The 11,094-nt window shown below is 38.1% G+C and overlaps 1 long non-coding RNA gene across 1 annotated transcript; it reads right to left on the bottom strand.

The window, feature by feature from the left end:
* Window positions 1-8,352: 8,352 nt before the first annotated feature.
* Window positions 8,353-10,189, bottom strand: LOC129005924 (uncharacterized). Its single transcript, XR_008491880.1, has 2 exons — window positions 10,109-10,189; window positions 8,353-9,300 (listed from the first exon to the last, which is right to left on the bottom strand). It is a non-coding gene; the product is annotated as an uncharacterized LOC129005924 (long non-coding RNA).
* Between the last annotated feature and the right edge of the window lie 905 nt (window positions 10,190-11,094).

The raw sequence follows: 11,094 nt of genomic DNA, 5'->3' as shown, positions 1-11,094 counted from the left end.
AAATCAATATATTGAGATTGAACAAGTTCCACTCCCCGATCTGCACTCTGCATTTCATTGGTTTAGTAAGGCTAGGTATTTCAGTTGTATCGATTTGAATCAGGCCTACCATCAAATTCCTCTCTCTGACCGATCCAAAGCATTGACGGCTTTCTGTGTGCCTTGGAACCTATACCAATTCACTAGGGTGCCTTTTGGGTTAGCAACAGGAGCTCAAGTTTTGACACGACTGTTAGACCACATTTTCAGTGACATTAAGTTCAGATATGTTTTAAATTTTTTGGATGATTGTGTGATATATTCAGAGTCTTTTGAAGACCATCTCAAACATTTAGAGGAAGTCTTTACCCGTTTAAGAACAGCAGGATTGACAGTAAATCCCAAGAAGTTAAATTTAGCTGTAAAGGAGATCTCTTTCCTTGGACACATCGTTTCTCATCGTGGCGTATCCATTGATGCTAATAGAACTCAAAGCATTAGGGACTATCAACCTCCCAAAGATGTTAAAGGTGTGTCACGCTTCGTGGGAATGGTGAATTTCTACTCTAAATTCATACCTAAGTATGCGGAAATATGTGCACCCTTGAATAAGTTGCGGAAGAAAGGAGCTATCTTCAAGTGGGGAGAAGAAGAGGACCAGGCCTTCGTAGCTCTCAAGGAAGCTCTGATGAACCCCCCAGTACTCAGGATGGTTGATTTCTCAAAGGAACTAATTCTAACAACGGACAGCAGCGGGATTGCTATCGCGGTGGTATTGCAACAAGAGACAGATGGAGTTAGACAGCCTGTGGCTTACTATTCTAGGACCCTTTCGGAAAGTGAGCGCAAGTTCTCCATTTATGAACTTGAGGGGTTAGCGGTTGTTGAAGCGATTGAAAAGTTTCGATCTTACCTGGAACATGCACCTTTTCTCTTGGAGACCGATAACCAGGCCTTGTCATGGATTTTAGCTCACCCAAAACAGATTGGAAGGATAGGGAGATGGGTTATGAGAATAATGTCTTTAAAGTTTAGGGTTCAACATATCAGGTCAACTATGAATGTGGTGGCAGATGCGCTTTCACGGATGTATGACTCATGCAATCAGGAGACGTCAAGTAGGGAAACCAAAGAGGGAGAAGTAGAAAATCTAGTGGGAGGTTTGTTGGTAGATTTTCCTTTGGCCTTTTCTGATTTGATTTCACACCAGCGTAAGGATGAGGAAATACAAAGAATTGTGGAGAAAGTAAAAGAAGGAAATGCCCCTCCAGCGTTTACGTTGAACAAGGGAATTTTGTATTGGCAAGGTGGAAAAGGCATTAAGAAAATTGAATTGCCCTTGAGTTTGGTACCTTTGGTTTTTGATTATTTTCACTGCTCGGCTGTAGGAGGACATCTTGGTAAGCACAAAACCACGTTAAAGATAGGAGAGTTCTTTCATTGGCCGAATTGGCGTGATGAGATAGCGGAACGAGTAAAAGGATGCGAAATTTGTAGTTTGAGTAAACCTGCCCAAGATTCTCACATAGGAAAGTTGGCGTCAGATGTTTCCGATTATGTAATGGAGAAGATTTATGTGGATTTTGTTGGCCCTTACCCTAGGAGTCGGCAAGGAAACCAGTACTTATTGACAGCCACAGATTCTTTCAGTAAATTTGTTTGGATTTTCCCGATTAGGCAGGCTAAAGCTGAGATTGCGTGTCGGACTCTAAAGGAGAGACTTTTCCAGCATTTCTCTTATCCAAAATGGATTGTGTCAGACAATGGCACGCCTTTCACTAGCAAGCTTTTTAAGAATTTCTGTTTCACTCATGGGATACGACATATTACTACCTCACCTTATAGGCCACATGGTAACCAAGTTGAGCGTTTTCACAGAAATTTAAGATCTGCACTAATCGCTTTCCACGCTGAAAGTCAAAACAGGTGGGATGAGAATATTCCGTGGTTGGAGTTGGCTTTCAATTCAGCCGTACATGAAGCCAATAACGACACACCTTTCAAATTGATGTGTTTCCATAATAGGCCTAAGTAGTATAACTCACTATTTTATTAAAATTTACAAAATTTATAGAAACCAAAATATTTATGCCTGTGTGAAACAATAACAGTGTTTTTCCTTTATCTGCAAAACCAAATCGCCACATGTGCCGTTAACCAGTCATTGGATCTGGTAGGCCTAGCCTGCAATCTTTAGTCCTATCCTTCCAGCTAACTAAAAGACCAGAAATTAAATTTATCTTAAACACAGAGCCTCCTGGATGTCTGACAAAGTTACAGCAATGCAATAAACAATAATTAATCGTTACTAGATACCAATACAGAGATTTCTTTCAAAAATATACCTGCCAAATAATTCAAGTGTAGGCCTAGGCTAGTGGGTATGATACAGTTTATTTTATACTCATTAAACAAAGGAAAAGAAATTTTACAAGTCAGGGATTAAAATGAGATTAACAGAACTTTTGAATCTTAAAAAATGTGTAACATTTTAACAGGTATGACACTTCCTACCGGCGAAACGAACTAATCAGCATTTTTCTCTGAGTCAGTTTTGAGATCTTAATTAGTAGTTAATACAAATTCAACTTACCATTATAATGGGGTTGAGGGTGAGTCAGTCAAACATGAAATTTAAAATGATATCACTCAAACATATTTAAGGAAACAAAATTCAAAAGACTTAGGTAAAAGTTCTAGAGTGAGAAAAACTACATGGTACTTCTCTGCAAGATGGCGAGGCAAGAGAAAAAGAAACCGGGACGCCGACTCAACTAACGACTGAAACCAAAACCGAAACTTAAACAACAGTAGCGGATTTAAACATAGTCAAACGACTGGAAAAAGTAACACAAAATTAATATCGTCCACCAACATGATTTCCAATACGCCTTAAATTCTAAAACAAAGTAATATTAAATATCTCAAACAAATAAACTTCCACTTGATTTCCTATAACGTTGTCAATTTTCGGGTTGTCATTGCCGATGCTCCCAGTTCTACCACACACGCAAAATAAAATCTCAGAAACTCGGTGTTCTCGCACTATAAGAATGTTTTAGAGAAAACTCTCATCATTGATTAAGTTCTCTTATGACCCAAAAAAACTGGTGACGGAAAAAATTCAAAAATTTCTGGTGAATTTCCGGCACATACTCCCTCCTCCAAAACAATGAACCCCGGTTCATTGAAACCTATGAAAACTTAAATTCTAAATACTAATATCTACTGCCATGGTCTTTTATAGTTTTTCATCGATGAAATAATTTTTATTTACACATTTGTAGTACTACTTTCTTGTCTCGTTATGCCTGCATAACGGAAATTGTCTGAGCCGGGTAAATAATGAAAACAAGAAGTTGATCAGGCTTCTTATCTTACATATAAGTCCAAATAGTAAACACTTGTTTGTACCTAACCATTGTTAGATTTATGGTAACACTTTAAATGAGAGACGTGACTTTTCCTGTAAACTCGGTTTGTTTTCATGTCCCACAGTTCCGCGGTAACTGGGGATAAGAAACGTATAATCCTAAACGGTCCCTTCCACCTATAACTGAGTTTGGCAGCTACTTTGTCCTTTCCTCTACTTTGTGGAAAATCTTTGCACCACACTAATTGTCCTACTACAAAAGGGGAATCTCTATGTTCTCTGTCATATTTTACTCTGACCCTCTCATGAGCCCTGACTAGATTTCTTTTAGCCCGAAGCCAATGCTCTTTAATTTCTCCAGATTGGATAATGGGTAGTTGGGTCGGAAACCAAACATCAATTTGAAAGGTGTGTCGTTATTGGCTTCATGTACGGCTGAATTGAAAGCCAACTCCAACCACGGAATATTCTCATCCCACCTGTTTTGACTTTCAGCGTGGAAAGCGATTAGTGCAGATCTTAAATTTCTGTGAAAACGCTCAACTTGGTTACCATGTGGCCTATAAGGTGAGGTAGTAATATGTCGTATCCCATGAGTGAAACAGAAATTCTTAAAAAGCTTGCTAGTGAAAGGCGTGCCATTGTCTGACACAATCCATTTTGGATAAGAGAAATGCTGGAAAAGTCTCTCCTTTAGAGTCCGACACGCAATCTCAGCTTTAGCCTGCCTAATCGGGAAAATCCAAACAAATTTACTGAAAGAATCTGTGGCTGTCAATAAGTACTGGTTTCCTTGCCGACTCCTAGGGTAAGGGCCAACAAAATCCACATAAATCTTCTCCATTACATAATCGGAAACATCTGACGCCAACTTTCCTATGTGAGAATCTTGGGCAGGTTTACTCAAACTACAAATTTCGCATCCTTTTACTCGTTCCGCTATCTCATCACGCCAATTCGGCCAATGAAAGAACTCTCCTATCTTTAACGTGGTTTTGTGCTTACCAAGATGTCCTCCTACAGCCGAGCAGTGAAAATAATCAAAAACCAAAGGTACCAAACTCAAGGGCAATTCAATTTTCTTAATGCCTTTTCCACCTTGCCAATACAAAATTCCCTTGTTCAACGTAAACGCTGGAGGGGCATTTCCTTCTTTTACTTTCTCCACAATTCTTTGTATTTCCTCATCCTTACGCTGGTGTGAAATCAAATCAGAAAAGGCCAAAGGAAAATCTACCAACAAACCTCCCACTAGATTTTCTACTTCTCCCTCTTTGGTTTCCCTACTTGACGTCTCCTGATTGCATGAGTCATACATCCGTGAAAGCGCATCTGCCACCACATTCATAGTTGACCTGATATGTTGAACCCTAAACTTTAAAGACATTATTCTCATAACCCATCTCCCTATCCTTCCAATCTGTTTTGGGTGAGCTAAAATCCATGACAAGGCCTGGTTATCGGTCTCCAAGAGAAAAGGTGCATGTTCCAGGTAAGATCGAAACTTTTCAATCGCTTCAACAACCGCTAACCCCTCAAGTTCATAAATGGAGAACTTGCGCTCACTTTCCGAAAGGGTCCTAGAATAGTAAGCCACAGGCTGTCTAACTCCATCTGTCTCTTGTTGCAATACCACCGCGATAGCAATCCCGCTGCTGTCCGTTGTTAGAATTAGTTCCTTTGAGAAATCAACCATCCTGAGTACTGGGGGGTTCATCAGAGCTTCCTTGAGAGCTACGAAGGCCTGGTCCTCTTCTTCTCCCCACTTGAAGATAGCTCCTTTCTTCCGCAACTTATTCAAGGGTGCACATATTTCCGCATACTTAGGTATGAATTTAGAGTAGAAATTCACCATTCCCACGAAGCGTGACACACCTTTAACATCTTTGGGAGGTTGATAGTCCCTAATGCTTTGAGTTCTATTAGCATCAATGGATACGCCACGATGAGAAACGATGTGTCCAAGGAAAGAGATCTCCTTTACAGCTAAATTTAACTTCTTGGGATTTACTGTCAATCCTGCTGTTCTTAAACGGGTAAAGACTTCCTCTAAATGTTTGAGATGGTCTTCAAAAGACTCTGAATATATCACACAATCATCCAAAAAATTTAAAACATATCTGAACTTAATGTCACTGAAAATGTGGTCTAACAGTCGTGTCAAAACTTGAGCTCCTGTTGCTAACCCAAAAGGCACCCTAGTGAATTGGTATAGGTTCCAAGGCACACAGAAAGCCGTCAATGCTTTGGATCGGTCAGAGAGAGGAATTTGATGGTAGGCCTGATTCAAATCGATACAACTGAAATACCTAGCCTTACTAAACCAATGAAATGCAGAGTGCAGATCGGGGAGTGGAACTTGTTCAATCTCAATATATTGATTTAATTTACGAAAGTCAATAACACAACGCCATTGTTGTTCAGTAGGATTTTCACTTTGCGTCCCTTTGGGAACCAGGAAGGCAGCACTAGAGTGAGGGGAAATAGAAGGCTCAATTATATTTTTTGATAGTAATTCGTCAATATGATTCCTCATAACTTCCATCTTAGGTGGGGATAACTTATAGGGATGTGACTTAACTACCACGTTTTCCTTTAGTTTTATGTCGTATTCGATTAGATGCGTCAATCCTAACTTCTTAGTAAGGACATCTGGAAATTTAGCACAAAGATCTTCTACAGCCTTCCTTTCACTGGGAGTTAACAAATCCTTGGTCTTGCTATCACTCACAATTAAATTGTTTTTTGAAACTTTGCCCTGGGAAGTATGGGTGACTAAGTCAGGATCACTACAATTGGCTAACGGAATCTTTACTTTGCGGTTAAACTTAAAGTACAAGTATTGTGATTGAATATCCAAAACTAACCCAGCCTTACTTATAAAATCAGCTCCTAATATACATCCCATTCCTAAATTTCTTGAAACTAAAAACTTCAGTTTCCATGTAAAATCTGAAATTCTTACTTTAACAGTGGCTAATCCTTCAATTGCAATAGGTGAACTGGTGGCCGTGACACAAGTTATGTCTGTAGAAACCCATTCATACACAAGATCCCTTTTTTGTAAAGTAGCATAAAGGTCATGGCTGATCAAACATCTAGAAGAACCTGAATCCATTAAAGCATTTACACACAATCCTCCAAAATTTACTCTGACCCAGGGGACTCCATAGTTACTCCTAGAAACTGTAGAAATGTTAGCTGACAACTTGTTTGTTTTAGCCCTGGTCCATTGTCGCCTGTACTTTCTCTTGGGTTTATGACGCCGTGAAACGTTTTGAGGTACGTGCCGGCCAAACGCCCTCACGCCAACTAGTTTTTTGGATCACTACGACCTTGCCTACAAAACCTCCAAATATGTCCGACTTGACCGCAGTTGTAACATCGAGGTGGTCCCCGTGCACCATCTTGTCTTGGGAAGTGTTCTTGACCAGTAGTACTTGGTGGCTTTGAAGTTGATTCTCTGACAGCATTGACTGCGCTTCGTTGTCCCAAAAATTTTCCCCCTGAAAAGTTCTGAATCGGGGTACGGTGTCTATCGGCATACCCTAGGTTCTGAGAGTAAATGCACAATCTGTCTAGTTCTTGAAGATTGGTAGGCCTAGTTGAAAATACATAGCGGGACCTTTCGACCGGGTTTAATCCCTCAAGGATAACATTTACCAATTCCGCCTCATTCACTGGTACGCGTAAGAGCTCAGCGGATCCTTTTATATCAGCTATGTAACATGGCAGTGGTTCCCCATTCCATTGGAGCCTATGAAAAAGTTCTTGTTTCATTCCCTGATATTGCCGGTTTGGGATAAAAAATTCAATGATGTCCCCATGGTACTTATCGAAAGACCACCCCTCGCTTAAGGCTAATTTTGTTCTCTCGGCCAGAGGTCCTCGGGTGAAAGGATAAATTAAGTGCAATAGTTCCAAGTCAGTAGCACCCGGTTGCTGTTTCATTTTGAGAACTCGCCTTAAGAAATCCATTAGTTTAGGCAAAAACAATCCATCAGTCTCAGGTATTTCCTTCAAAAATCTATCCATTGGGTGGGGTAATTTACTATACAATGATACCTTACTAACCTGGCTAGTTACTCTGTTTACCTCTTCCCTAGCGTTGAAATGCTGGTTCGGTGAACTCAAATTTATTAGACTGTGGGATGTGGCTTGGTTTAGGTTAGGTTCGGTTTTACTCTGGGGACTTTCGATACTTCCCCCCTCTACAGTATTCTCTATAGGCCTATGCTGTTCAGGATGTACCACCAGTGGCTGCAAAATCTTTAATTCCTGCTGCTCCTTTTCTTCTTCCCCAGCCTTCGTTGTTGGTTCATTAGAGGCTGCCTCTATCCTCTCTAATTCTCTCAATCTGTCTTCGATTACCTTAAGAAGGTTAGGCGTTAGAGATTGCATACCTTGTACAGCCTTCTTTTCCTTAGCATCCATACCCTCCCCTAAACTTACGAGGATCCCTAGCCGCCTCAACAAATGTTCAAGTCTAGCTTTGTATCGTTTCAGGGCACTGTGTGAACTTTCTACATCAATTCCCTCTACTATACCAGAAAACTCTTCGTACCTGCGATAACAACGATTCACCTCATCTGTGACCTTAAAATAACTTACACCCTCAAGGTTCTTTGCATCAGAATCAACATTGTCCGAAAAAGCTTGACGCAAATTACGCCTCATCGAGTTCACATCTAATTTCTCAAAATCCAGTCCACGTACCGCTAACTCAAAAATAAGATCCTCTTTCAACAAAAGGTCCGGATTGAAAGCCATGTTGGTTCGCCCTAATTTAACAACAACCTAACACAAACTAAATAAAGCGTCTTTTCTTTTACCTAGCACATCTTTACTTTCCACTCCTCTACAAAAAGGAAAAACTTTAAAAATTTACTTTATCACAGCCCGTTCCTCGACCTGTTAGCAGAGTGGCGCAGAATTTGTACCACCTGAAGGGTGGGACAATCTCAAACAGGTCAGCAGGACCGGGAAATGATAACACATCGTAACTGACTCACCCTGATTTATTAAAAGAAAAACAAATACCCTTTTACAAACTGGTTCAAACCATAAATGACAAATTTACTACAAGTATGATAAAAGCGTAGACAAATTCCTAAATAATTAACACCTGAAAAGTCAAAATGTTGAATTACTTATCAACTAAAACCTTTGTTTCGCCAACCTTAACACAAGACGAGATTTTGGGCCCAAAACTCTTAAAAGATACAAATACTTAAATAAAATTACAACCTGCAATAAAGAAACTAACTATAAATCTAAACAGTAATTCCTGGGACACCAAGTCTGTGCTGTAACCTATTGAAGCTTGGCCAAAAAATTTATAAAAGTTAAAGTTAAGTGAAATTTAATCAAAACATCTTTTAATTCTTCCCAGTATGGGTTTACAGAATAAAATTCAATATAAAATGAGTTAAAGTTAAAGCTAAAATTCAGAACAGATAAAACAGTTTAACGTTACAAGAATCTCTACCAAAAATTCGCTGGAAATCACCAAGTTAAAGTTAGGCCAGAAATAATAACCAAAATTTATAAAGTTGTATACATGAAGTTAATTTGAGTCCATGGGTGCACCCACTAAGTTCAAATAGGCCTAGGCCTAATTTAGATTTCACTTTGAAAGTTGTAGATCAGTCCATCCGCTGAAGCAAAATAATTTCCAAAAAGTTTAGAAGTCACCTGAGTATCGAGCAATTTTGAGGTGTGTTGGCGAGGTGGACAGAAGTAGGTAGTTGCCCATGGATGTACTCTAGCGTTGAAAAACTCCAGGTCCGACAGACTCAAAAAGGGTCCTCGCCTCCAAACACAGGGTAGACAAGAGGTTCCTCTAAGTGGTGTTGCTTTCCCATACCCAGGTGTCTAGGCTAGTAGGCCTGCGGCTTCAAGTTAGTTCTACGATGACCTCAGCGTGTTCGTCCCAGGAAGTCGAACCCCTGTTACGAAAAACTTCATACATAGTAATCTGTATACAATAGGTCTAAGTTTTAAATGAAAGTGAAATTCGTTACATCTTTAACACTCAAAATTTGAGATTCATTTAGTTCACATTACATGTTAGAACATTTTGATATTTAAAGAAAATAGCTACATACAATTGGAAATAAAACCTACTAAAACCAAATCTGAACTGACAAAGATAAGTTTCCTTTTTTTTACAAGTGTTTCCATAATAGGCCTAAGTAGTATAACTCACTATTTTATTAAAATTTACAAAATTTATAGAAACCAAAATATTTATGCCTGTGTGAAACAATAACAGTGTTTTTCCTTTATCTGCAAAACCAAATCGCCACATGTGCCGTTAACCAGTCATTGGATCTGGTAGGCCTAGCCTGCAATCTTTAGTCCTATCCTTCCAGCTAACTAAAAGACCAGAAATTAAATTTATCTTAAACACAGAGCCTCCTGGATGTCTGACAAAGTTACAGCAATGCAATAAACAATAATTAATCGTTACTAGATACCAATACAGAGATTTCTTTCAAAAATATACCTGCCAAATAATTCAAGTGTAGGCCTAGGCTAGTGGGTATGATACAGTTTATTTTATACTCATTAAACAAAGGAAAAGAAATTTTACAAGTCAGGGATTAAAATGAGATTAACAGAACTTTTGAATCTTAAAAAATGTGTAACATTTTAACAGGTATGAAACTTCCTACCGGCGAAACGAACTAATCAGCATTTTTCTCTGAGTCAGTTTTGAGATCTTAATTAGTAGTTAATACAAATTCAACTTACCATTATAATGGGGTTGTGGGTGAGTCAGTCAAACATGAAATTTAAAATGATATCACTCAAACATATTTAAGGAAACAAAATTCAAAAGACTTAGGTAAAAGTTCTAGAGTGAGAAAAACTACATGGTACTTCTCTGCAAGATGGCGAGGCAAGAGAAAAAGAAACCGGGACGCCGACTCAACTAACGACTGAAACCAAAACCGAAACTTAAACAACAGTAGCGGATTTAAACATAGTCAAACGACTGGAAAAAGTAACACAAAATTAATATCGTCCACCAACATGATTTCCAATACGCCTTAAATTCTAAACCAAAGTAATATTAAATATCTCAAACAAATAAACTTCCACTTGATTTCCTATAACGTTGTCAATTTTCGGGTTGTCATTGCCGATGCTCCCAGTTCTACCACACACGCAAAATAAAATCTCAGAAACTCGGTGTTCTCGCACTATAAGAATGTTTTAGAGAAAACTCTCATCATTGATTAAGTTCTCTTATGACCCAAAAAAACTGGTGACGGAAAAAATTCAAAAATTTCTGGTGAATTTCCGGCACAAAATGTAACATGTTAAAATGTAACATGTTAAAATGTAACATGTTAAAAATGTAACATGTTAAAATGTAATATGTTAAAATGTTACATGTTAAAATGTAACATCCTAAAATGTAACATTTTAAAATGTAACATTGTAAAATGTAACATGTTAAAATGTAACATTTTAAAATGTAAAATGTTAAAATGTAACATTTTAAAATGTAAAATGTTAAAATGTAACATTTTAAAATGTAAAATGTTAAAATGTAACATTTTAAAATGTAACATGTTAAAATGTAACATTTTAAAATGTAACATGTTAAATGTAACATTTTATCATGTTAAAATGCAACATGTTAAAATGTAACATATTAAAATGTATTATGTTAAAATGTAATACGTTAAAATGTAACATGTTAAAATGTAACATACTAAAATGTAACATTT

The sequence above is a fragment of the Macrosteles quadrilineatus genome, unplaced genomic scaffold (assembly GCF_028750875.1).
Source record: "Macrosteles quadrilineatus isolate MER2022 unplaced genomic scaffold, UCM_ALF_1.0 Scaffold_45__1_contigs__length_977938, whole genome shotgun sequence".
In the NCBI taxonomy this organism is placed as follows: domain Eukaryota; kingdom Metazoa; phylum Arthropoda; class Insecta; order Hemiptera; family Cicadellidae; genus Macrosteles; species Macrosteles quadrilineatus.
This window is presented reverse-complemented; position numbering and strand designations above follow the sequence as displayed.